Source organism: Tupaia chinensis, unplaced genomic scaffold, assembly GCF_000334495.1.
Source record: "Tupaia chinensis unplaced genomic scaffold, TupChi_1.0 Scaffold144378_1, whole genome shotgun sequence".
NCBI classification, from domain to species: domain Eukaryota; kingdom Metazoa; phylum Chordata; class Mammalia; order Scandentia; family Tupaiidae; genus Tupaia; species Tupaia belangeri.
Window position 1 is genome coordinate 2533093 of NW_006204238.1, and position 12049 is coordinate 2545141.

General features: G+C 36.9%; 1 protein-coding gene and 1 pseudogene across 2 annotated transcripts in view; one reads left to right on the forward strand and one right to left on the reverse strand.

Moving 5' to 3' along the window:
- The window catches only part of GHR (growth hormone receptor), a 275628-nt gene that overhangs the window by 43694 nt on the left and 219885 nt on the right, over window positions 1-12049 (reverse strand). The window lies entirely within an intron of this gene.
- LOC102474526 (small ubiquitin-related modifier 2 pseudogene) lies at window positions 8080-8391 on the forward strand (annotated as a pseudogene).

The following is a 12049-nucleotide window of genomic DNA, read 5'->3' on the forward strand; positions in this document are numbered from 1 at the left end:
GAATTACTTGGTCAATGTGAAGTCTCTGTCACTGTCACAGAAAAGTCTGAACTTAAGTCTAAGAGAAGCATTCTATTGCCAGAAGAAACAACTGACAAATAGGATATTATTTTCCCCACCTTATAATTTTGTTGAAGCCATTTAATTGCAATTGATGGTGATACATTCTTTTATGTAGTTTCATTTCTAAGGTTTGAAGTTTCAAGTGCAACAAAATAGTTCTTTATATTAAAAGGCTAGACCAGTTCTCCTGAGAATGAGAATCCACTCAGTCAGAGTTTCTTAATAACTTTTGTTCTGTGTACACTCTTTTGCTTGATGTTATTGCTACCTCTACATATTTAAATTCCTAAGTTTATAGTCAACTTTAAAACATGTTTTATACACATCTTACACAACTGCTTCTTATAAAAAGAATGACCAATATGACAACCATAAAGATAAATCTAATACACATGGGCATGGCCTCCAAAACGAAGGAGCAGAGATACTTTTCCTATTAGTACTTGCAAATAAACGTATTTCTTAGAACAAGCTTGTCGTGTTTAATTTTAGGTATATATTGGTACAGTAAAGCAACTATGTTTTAATCTATTTTTTTTTTGTTAACCAAGGTTCTCAACAAGAGTGAGATTTCTTCTCAGGAGACATTTGGCAACGATTTGAAGACAATTTCAATTGTCAAGACTGGGGGAAGGTTGTGATTCTGGCATCTAGTAAGTAGAAGCCAGGGATGATGTGGACAGTTGCCACAACAGAGAGTAATCTGGGTCAAAATGTCAACAGGACCCTACTCTAAACAAATAAACCTGTTAAATGACAAAAAATAGTTCTCCACAATTTACATATGTACCCAGAGTGAAATAAGCTATCATCAAAATCGAAAATCTCCAATCTGCCCTACCTCTTGGCCTGTTTAACCTTTCCTTTTCTGTTCAACAAAGAAAAACATTATGGTTTTAAGTTCTTTGGATTTTTTTTTCCTGAGATGTTCATATTGGGCATTTTCTGTTTCAATTAATTAATGAATTTTAATGCAGCACCTGTTGTGTGTGAGGCACTCTTTAGGTGCAGTGAGAAAAACAAAAATAACATTTTATATATAGTTTCTGCCATTAAAAAGCTATGACTAGAAGAGAAAATATGCACATGCAGAAGTGGGCAACTGTAAAATGCAGTAAAAACTAACAATTGCTTGAGTAAATCAGAGAAATGAGTAATTATAAGGAACCAAAGCGTGAAGGAAGGTTTAAAGAGAGGTGTGAAAATAGGGTGATAAACTCATCCCAGTTTGCCTGGGTTGGAAATACGCTAATGATGTTTACCAACCAAACATACCAGTGCACATCTATAGTTCAATTTTGGTTTACTTAGTCCCATACTGTCTGGATCAGAATCTACATTCTAAGATTCTGGGATATCTGTATGCACATTAAAGGTTGAGAAGCATTCACTTGGCAGCTCCTGCCAGCTGAGGGCTCTTTCTAGTTGGCTCAGTGGATCTCAACTCTGGCTACACATTACAATCACCTGGGGATATTTCTCAAAATACCTGCCAGAGGTGTAATTTAATTAGATTGGGGTGATGCCTGGGCATTTGTAGGTTCCAAAATGCTTCAGGTGATTCTAATGTGCAGTTGGGATTGAGGACCACTGAAATAGAACAATGAACTTCTATGTTAGATTAGTACAAAGAATCCCTTTAGCAAATATATTAAAGGGCCCCTCAAATATTAAGTCATTTGAAAAACAAACCAAATAAAATTAGCAAGGTAAAGCCATATGCATTGAATTCCCAGGGAGAACTGGGCCAACCCCATAAAATGAGGATGTTAAAAGGATCTGCATTATCTTTCAGGAGGTGACAGTGTTGGAGACAATACCAACTCTTCCTATGGGTAATCTTCCTGGAGTCTCCCAGCAAGGTCTAGCCTTAAATTCCACTTGTATGGAACAGAAAGAAGTATATGATCACAGTTGTGTTTCAGAGGTTTTAAAGTTGCAGTTTCAAATACATATGGTGGTAGGAGTGTAGCTACTTTAATTGGGGTAGTCATGGGAGTTAGTGTGAGATTCTTTGATGTAGGTCCTTAGGATCAGAGTCAGTTTCAGGCCCAGGATGGCCCTGTGTCAGTACAAATAGGATAGTGATGGATGCCTTTGTGGAAAACTTCGACAGAGTACATCATGATTACCCATCCTGGTACCACTTTCCTGCAGCAAATTTTCTTAGTCCTCAGTTATTCATTCACATGCTACTTCAGAAACTCTTTGGTGGAATACTTCAATGTATACAGGCATCACCAGGGAGTCATGTTAAAATGAATATTCAGTAGGTGAGGCTTGAAATTTTGTACTTTTGATAAATTCCCAGATACTGCTGATGTTACTCAGGGGATCATATTTTGAATAATGAGAGTTTTGATCTGCGTTGTCCAATATGGCAGCCCTAAGCTTTGCATATCTACTGAGCTCTAGGAATGTGGCAATGTGCCTGTGAAATTAAATTTTTAATTTTGTTCAATTAGTACTAAATTTAAATTCAAATTTAAAAATGAAAGCAGTGCAAAATATATTTTTTACAAATTTAGCTTTATTCTTTTGCCAGGGATACATTTCACTTCAACTGTTGAAAATTTAGTATCCCAATTAAAATGTGTTACAATGTTAAAATGTGCACTAGATTTTCAAGATTTAATACGAAGAAAATGTACGATATCTCATTAATAATTTTTTAAAGAGATTTTTGCCACAGGGAGCCTGTGCTCACCAGAGAGACAGAGGGAGCCAGTGAGAAGGAAAGTGAGAAATCACATCCCAGGGGGATGGCTATGTTGCAATTTCTTTTCTTTTCTCTTCCTGAGATTTTGGGCATGCGTACACACGTGTGTCTGGCAAGATTTTCATGCTGCCAGGTATGGGACTCAAACTGTGGTTGGCCATGTGGGAGTCTAGCACCTTAACCACCATGCCACCTACTGGCCCCTCAATAATAATCTTTTCATTACATTCATTCTGTGTTAAAAATAATAGAATTTTGGATTGGGTAAAATTAGAATCTGTATTATTAAAATTAACTTCACCTGTTTCTTTTACTTTTCTATGGCTACTAGAAAATTTATAATTGTATAAGTAGCTTACATTATATTTCTATTCACAGTAATTATTTACATGATAGACTATTTGGAAGGAAAAACAGAAGGGGACTTCAAAAGCTTCATGAAAAATGGAATTAAAATATGAGTTTATTTTGGTGCAAAAATGTTTTACTTCATGCATTGTTTTTTAATAATATATATTTTGCATGAACTTTATGAGGATTTCTTTATTTAAAAAGGATGAATTCACAAATATATTGCTTCAGGCTTTAAAAGGAATATCTAGAAAATGTTGCTGAATTGGCATATTGAACATCATGGCACAGTGCTAAAACACTCATTTCAATGAATCGTCTTCTCTGCTCCATCCTCCTGAGAGAGCTCAGAATTTTCATCTAGTTTATAGACTCAAGGGCCCCTCAGCAGGAGAAGCAACTAACTTTCCTGAGCAGAACAAGCCCCTAACATTCTCTTTTAAGAAAGTTAATTTTTTCCATGAGACACACACACACACACACACACACACACACACACACACACACAGACTGAGAAAAAGGCACCTCCAACAGCATTTGCATGTGGCAATCCACCCCCAGTTTCAGCCAACCCAGTTCATGGGCATACATGCTTATACACCATGTACTACAGGAGGTCCTGGTCTGAGAACCCAGAACCCTTTCCATGTGGATCCACTGGATGAAACGGCGACCACTACTTGGCCCCAAACCACCAATATTCTACACTTTCCTACCTTATTTTCTTTAAAATACACCCATTTGTCATTCCAAGCTCAGAGCCTTGCTAGGTAGAGGTAGTATGGAGTTCTAGAAAGTGCTATATAACTTATTAACTTACTAGCAATATCATGCAAATTCTCTAAGCCCAGTTTTGCCATATTTAAAATGAGGGCAAAAGACCTGTTTTACATGGTTGCTAAAAAAAAATCCAATTATTTATATAGGACTATGTAGCATGTGGTTAGTCTTTAACCATGAACCACCACTATGACTATAGAGGGAAAAAAAAAAACCCACAATTTTTTGTGAATTAACAGATGCCATCATCAAATGATCTCTCAGAAGATTTTTGGAATAGAACATGGCCTTATACATTGCAATGCCTTAGCCTAAAAATATGCCTCACAATGAGAATCTGAAGCACTAATCACTTAGATACTTAGGACTAGGAAAATCCCTTCATAACCCATCTAAATGGAAGATGCATTCTTCACTGTACATCAGATCAGTCTTAAATATAAAACATGTTTAGGTCTGAGGCAAGGGACTCCCTGGGTTCCATGGCAGTTTTTCAACCTCTGTACTACTGACATTTTGGACCAGATAATTCTTTGTTGTGGGATAGATCCTGTGCACTCTAGGATGTTTATCATTATTTCTAGCCTCTACCTAATAGATGCCAATTGTACTTCCCTCCCTCCACTGTGACAATTGAAATGTCTCTAGACATTGTCAAATGTCCTCTGGGGACAAAATTACTCCGGGTGAGAACCATGACTACACAGATATGTAGCCTTCACTTTATAATACAAGGTATATTTAAGTTGTATAATTACATTTAAATTGAATAATTCTTATTGTATATTAGCAAAGGCATTTACTTTAACATGCATACCAGTTCTTTTTAACTACCACTGGTTGAGCTCCTACTAGGGCAAAGTTCTTGACATGTGCTTTCTCATTTCATCTTCATAGTTTTGTGTGAAATATTGTATAATAGCATGATAGTCCTCATGTTACGAATAAGAAAATCTAGCTTCAGAAACATTAGATCATTTTTAGTTTAAACACAAAAGTAATAAGTAGCAAAGCTGATATGTGAATCCAGATTTTTCTCACTTTGAAACTCCCTTCCACCCCCATATCCTGCACTGCCTCTTTCAGTTTTACTTGGGTTTTCTCTATGGTAAGGTTGCTTTTTTGACATTCCTATGAGCTGTTAGTAGTTTGTACAGACTGGAGCCTGAAGATTAACTGTCCTGTACTTGATTTGGGAAGGTCCTGTACTTCACTATTTACTCTCATGTCTATGAAGCAAATAGGAAAAAAAAAAATATCCGTATTAACAGAACTATAAGCATTCCCTAAGCAAAAGTGCTAGATCTTCTCATGGAAACAAGAAACTAAAGACAGTTTCTGCCTCTGACAAATCTTCAGTTTGGTTGAGAAACTAAGATGTGCACATCTGAAACAATTTGAAAACAAAACATTTTAGTACGTAATGGAGTAGCTACATCTAATTGTGTAAAGGGAAAGGGAAAGGCCAATTTAACTTATTACAGACATAGAATACTTCAAAGAGAAGTTATGGTAGGAAAATGGGGAACAAAGAGGACTGCACTTGAGGAAGTTGATTATTTTTACTAGGTATTATACTTCTAAACTCACAGTGAGTCAAGAAAATAGGTTAGATGCATATTTTGAGTATCTATGTATTCCTTGATGAATTTATTCTTGAGAGTTGAGCAACATTCCATTGGTAAATGCTCGTCAGAAAGACACAGAGAGACAGAGATAGAAAGTGGGAAATCACCCCCAGGGGGGATGGCCACACCGCAATCCCAACAATGACCATTCCATTGGTCAACTCTCAAGAATAAAGGGAATAAATTCATGGCCCACATTTGGCTCTCCCTTTTCCAAGTCAGGATTTGTGGGCACTTATTTATTTATATTTTTTATATAAAGTGAAAAATTGCAGATGTTTTTTAATAGAAAATTTTATGTACTTTTGTCTGCTAAATCTCTCTCCCCTTTGCCCCTCCCACTCACCCTTAATTAAGCACTCTCCTTTCCCTTATAGTCTCTGGGATCTATGCTTATTTTCTCTACTATCATATCTTTGGATCTTTCGAATTCTGCCATGGAGTACAGACATTTGGTATATATTGGGTGGGGATATACTGTGTGTATCTTTCAAAGTCTGGCTTACTTCACTTAATATTAAGTCTTTTATATTCATACACGTAAAATCAAATGATAGGGTCTCACTGTTTCTTATGACTAATGTTTCATACTATATATATGCCATAGTTTTCAACCCGGTAATCAGTTTTTGGACACAGGTTCATTCTATGTCCTAGTAATTGTGAATAATGCTACAATAAACATGGATGTTTACTGATGTTTTCCTATCCTTTGGATAAATACCAAGGAGTGGGATTATTGGGTCTATGGTAATTCTATTTGTAGGTTTTTGAGGAAACTCTGTTATTGTTTTTGACAGAGGTTGGACTAATTTTCATTTCCATCAACAGTTTAAGAGGGTTCTCTTTTCACCACAGCCTTGCCAGTGCTTGTTCTTTATTTTTTGGATCCTAGTCATTATAACTGGGGTTAAATGGTATCTCATTGTGGTTTTAATTTGCATATCCCTTATGACAAGAGACTGAACATTTTGTTTTTAATCTGCCTTTTGGACATTCATAAGTCTTCCTTAGAGAGCTGTCTAGTCATTTCACTTGCTTGTTTTAAACCGGATTATTCTTTTTTCTTTTCTTTTCTTTCTTTTCTTTTCTTTTTTTTTTTAATGGATAAGCTGCTTGAGTTCCTATATATTCTGGTTATCAATGTCTTGTCTGAGGAATAATGAGAAAATATGTTCTCTCATTCTGAATGTTGTCTTTTCATTCTAATTGTTGCTTCCTTTGCTGTGAAAAAGTTTTTTTAGTTTGATTTAATTCCACTTGTCGTTTTGTTTTGTCTTGGCATTGTTGCTTGTACTTTAGGAATCCTATTTAAGAAATTGTTGCCTACTGTAATGTCTTTGAGAGATTCCTTGTGTTTTCTACTAGTAGTTTTATGATTTAAGGCTTTATGTTTAAAATTTTTATGCATTTTGAGGTGATTCTTATTAACAGTGAGAGACAGAGGTCCAATTTCACTTTTCTGCAGGTGGATATGCAGTTCTGCTCACTTTTAACTGCAACAAAAGGATGAATAACCACAGAGATAAGCTAGAAAAGAAACATTTATTTTGGACATAAAGAAGATTCTGACGGGACCAGCAGTTAGTGTAATGGCTATGTCGCTGAACTCCCATGTAGCCAACCACAGTTCGAGTCCCAGACCTGGTAGCTTAAGCTCACACTGGGTGTGTGTGCATGTGTGCCCAAGATCTCGAGAGGAGAATGGAGAGGAAGGGATTGTGGTGTGGCCATCCACCAGGGGGTGATTTCTCGCTTTCTATCTCTCTTTCTCTCTCTGGCGAGCGTACATGCCCTATAGCAAAAACCTCTCAAAAAATTATTAAAAAAAAAGAAGATTCTGAGAACATGACTTTGTCAGATAAAATAATTTCTACGTAGTCGCAGACTTCTAAAGCTGGAGGAGACTTCAAAAGTCACCTAAAACCACTATTTCATTTTATGCATATGGAAAATAATGTTCCAAAAAAGAGAAATAAAATGATACTCCCCAAAGAGCAATGAATTCCCTAATGTCATAAGATTGGTAAAAAGTCAGGCCAAGTGTTTCACTTCCATGAAGTGAAAATCATGGTCAGAGATGACTTTGTTTTTTAGAAATATTTATTTAACTTTTATTTATTATTATAACTATTATAATTTGCTATAGGGTGCATGTAAGAGAGAGAGTGAGAGAAAGCAAGCAAGCCACTAGGTCCAAGACTCAAACTGCAGTCAGCCATGTGGAAGTCCAGTGCCTTAACCATCATGCCACCTGCTGGCCACTGAGATGACTTCTTGATTAATATTATTATGTATTTACTTCATATTCATCAACCACTAAGCAACTACTCAATTTCCAAGTTTCACATGTACAGAGGATGAACCAAGCTTGATTTCAAGCCCTAGACTCAGCAACACAATATTAAGATCATGTTCAAGGCCACAGTGATATGAAAGAAAGGACCCTGAGAAGTCAATTTGAAACCTTTTAAGAAACTAAAAAGAAAAAAGGCCATTTCAAGTACTAATATTCAACCATGTAATGGGTTCAGAAGTCCATGCAAGCTTGCCATGGCTGTCGAAAAGCCCAAGGAAGGAGTGAAGACTGAGAACAACGATCATGTTAATTTGAAGGTGGTGGGGCATGATGGCTCTGTGGTGCATTTTAAGATGAAGAGGCACACGCCACTTAGTAAACTAGTGAAAGCCTGTTGTGAACGACAGGGTTTGTCAATGAGGCAGATCAGATACCAATGTGATGGGCAACCGATCAATGAAACAGACACACCTGCACAGTTGGAAATGGAGGATGAAGATACAATTGATGTGTTCCAACAGCAGACAGGAGGTGTCTACTAAAAAGGGAACCTGCTACTTTATTCCAGAACTCTGTTCATGCAGACCAAGAATACATTCTCAATTAGAAAACCACAATTTGGTTTCCCCACATCCTGACTACTGCAGTATAGTTTTCTCTATTCTTTCATTTTCCCTTCCCCATTCCTTGATTGTACATAAAGTAACTGTGTATGTGCACAAGCATATTGCTTTTTTTTTTTTAACTAAATGGCCAATGGTATGTTTTGATTGACATCAAATGGAGATGAAATGGGGAAAAATACTGGTTCTGTGAAAATACCCCCTTTCTCCATCAGTGGCGTGCTCATTCAGCTCTTATCTTTATATTCCAGTAAGTTATTTTGCTCTTACTGTTTTAACAAAAATAAAAAGAAAGAAAAAAACAACATAAAAATCCTTGCATACCTTGTTCGATTGGAGAATCTTAATGTTTTTCATTTATCATTGTAAAACCAAAGACAATTTTATAACTTTTTTGTACGTAGCTGTTACTTGTAGGGCAATCTGTCTTTAAGTAGGGGTAAATTACTCTTAAAGAAACGTCTTGTTGTTTAAATAAACTTCTTGTTTAAAATGAAAAAAAAAGTCCATGCATAATCACACATTTTATGACTACAATAACTCTTGTGATAGAGTGGATTGAAGGAATCTTTCTAAATAAATAACTTAGTACTCTTGAAGTTGTAGGCCACAGACAGGAAATACTCTTGATTTAAAGTAGAACACAGAGTTCCTATCTTACAAAAAATGTTATGGATCAGCAGCGGCAACAAGTGGTTGGGTTAGCTGTTGAATTGTACATCTTCTGTGGAGAGAGACAGCTTAATAGCCCCCTGGAGCAATGGTCCAGCTGATTCAAGAAGCAATATCTCTTGATTAGGAGAGATGCCACAGCTACCGTTTCCTATACTGACCAAGATTTACTGGGTGGTCTCCCACCAGGTCATTAATTATTAATATATTTATGGGCTTTGACAGGCCTCAGCATGGAGGTTAAGTGAGGGGTTAGTCACTGCACCAATACAGCTGCATTTCATTTGTACCATGTCTATGATGCAATTTCACAAGCTTAATATTACTTTGCCCACCTCTGATTCTTATTTTGATCAATGAATGGGAAAGGGCTGAAAAATCCTTGAGTTTATAACAAGATAGCCATAGTAGAAGGAGTTGAGGCTTTGGGACCAGTATACTCTGAGTTTGAATCTTTACTTATTTGATTTTAGAAAACTATGATCTTTCCTTGCTCTCTGAGTTTCCTTACATTCAGTGAAATGGAGATGGTAAGACTAACCTTACTGAATTATGATTGCAAAATACTTGAAAAAAAAAGCCTGCTTACCAAATGCTTATTATCTCTAATCTAAGATATTTCATTACCAAAAGCCACATACTAAGATTGACTTTTAATATGTTTATTACAATGACAAGAACTAACATTTTGGGGGGCACTGTTATCTCTCAGGCCCTGCTCTGACAGCTTCTGGTGTATTATCTTGGTCAGTCCTCTTAACAATAACATGAAATGGGGCTGACCGTGATCCCATGGTAAAAATGACAAAACTTCAACCCAGAAATGAGAAGCACCATTCCTAGGAACTTCTACTTCAAAGCCCACACTCTGTCTCTTAATACTGCTTCCCATTAACCTAGAAAAACCATTCTATGGGAAGAAGATTTAAGAGGTGCTGTAGCCCAGTGATACAAAACAAGGGCATCTGAGTCAGGATGCATGGATCTGAATCATGGATCTGCACTTCTTATCTGCATGTATTTTAGACAAATCACTTCTCTTGCCTGGGCCTCGGGCTCATCATCTATTAAACAAGGATAACAGTTTCTACCTCACAGACTTGGAATGAAGGCTACTAATTATTTAAAACATGTGAAGGTAGGCTGACAGTAGTGCAGCGATAAGACACGACACTCTGTGAGGCTGACCTGCAAGGAAAGGTTCCTGATTTCTCTCTAGAGAACTCCCTAAGCTCACTAGGCATGTGTGTGCCCACGATTCAGGGCTAGCTGTGGCTGGGGGTGGATTATGGCTCTGTGAGGCTGACCTACAAGGAAAGGTTCCTGATTTCTATCTAGAGAGCTCCCTAAGCTCACTAGGCATGTGTGTGCCCACGATTCAGGGCTAGCTGTGGCTGGGGGTGGATTATGGCATCAAGACCCAGTTGGAGGTGCTGCCCGTCTGTCTGTCTCTCCGTCTCTTCGAATCATGAATGAAATAAACTTTAAAAAGATGTAAAGTGATTAGGACAGCAGATGGTAATATTATGTGAAAACTACTATGTTAATAAAATGTTTTCAGGTGATAAGTCTGATTATGAATGTGACAACATTGGAATCTGTATTTTCTTGCTCTTCTTTCTCTCTTAGTTGCTAGAGGGCATGTGTGATCGCTGGAGACAGAGAAAGTGAGAAGTCACCCCTCCGCCCCCCCACCCCCATGGGGAATGGGAGTGTTGCAATCCTGTCTCTTTCATTCTCCTTTTGGGATTTTGGGCATACACTTACATGTGTCTGGTGTGTTTTTCAAACTACTGGGTCTGGGACTCAAACTTTGTAGTTGATCATATAAAATCCAGCTGTCTAACATCTCAATTTCTTAATGCAGTAACCCATTTTGGCCTTTCTACGATGTGACCAGCACTAAAATCCACTTTAGGTCAATGAAATCACAGGGTAAGAAAAAGGAAATAAAAATATGGTTTTTTAAAATTAGGCATCATCATTCCAGAGACTCCATCTGACTTTCAACCACATGGCCAGAGAGTGTCAACTCCACCACACCGACCGCAATTTTAAAAATTGTTCACTTGGGGACTCAAAGTCACTTCTCTCCACCCCACTGAGAGCAGGCTGTGATGCAGCAAAGTTTTTATTCATTCTCGACCCTGCCTGGATACTCACTATTCACACTATAGCAGTGTTATTTATCAAGGACAGAACATTCAAGTTGAGGATATGAAAGTTATGAGGTGACCTATGAGACAAACATCTAGTACTTTGATTTCACCTATTTAATACATGGAGTAGGATGTACGCAATGCTTTATTTAATTATTGCAGCAGGTAATTCACACGTTTTAATTTCAAACTTCTCTCTGGCCCTATGAGTCTTAGCTTATGATATGGAATTTGAAAGCTGTCCATCAGTACAGCTATACAGTAAGAAAGAACAAACATATTTCCTATTTGAATGATCCTAAATTAAAAAACAAAAACAATAACAATTGAATCATGTGCCCAAATAGTTTAAGATGGAGCTTACTTACATAATTTTAAATGGTATCTCTTTCTTTTGTACTGTTTTGGCTAAATGATGTTATAAAAACATCTTTAAAAGCAGGTCAGTTTTTTAAATTGGAAGTTTAATTCAAGAGTGAGACAAATATACTATCAAATTTAGTACCACATGAAAAAAAAAATCACACTGGAACATAGAACTATGGTTGAGAGGACAGCAGAAGTCTCACCAAATGAAATCTGCTTTCCCTTTTAATAAAAACAAACAAACAAATGACAGAAACAGAACAAAACTACCACCCATGTTCTGGATTGATAATTTCAGTCTGGAAAAAACTGCTAAAGAAATAAAATTACTGGACAAATGTGAGAGGGGGAATAAGTGGAAATCGAGCAGCAGAGAGAGGAAAGAGGGA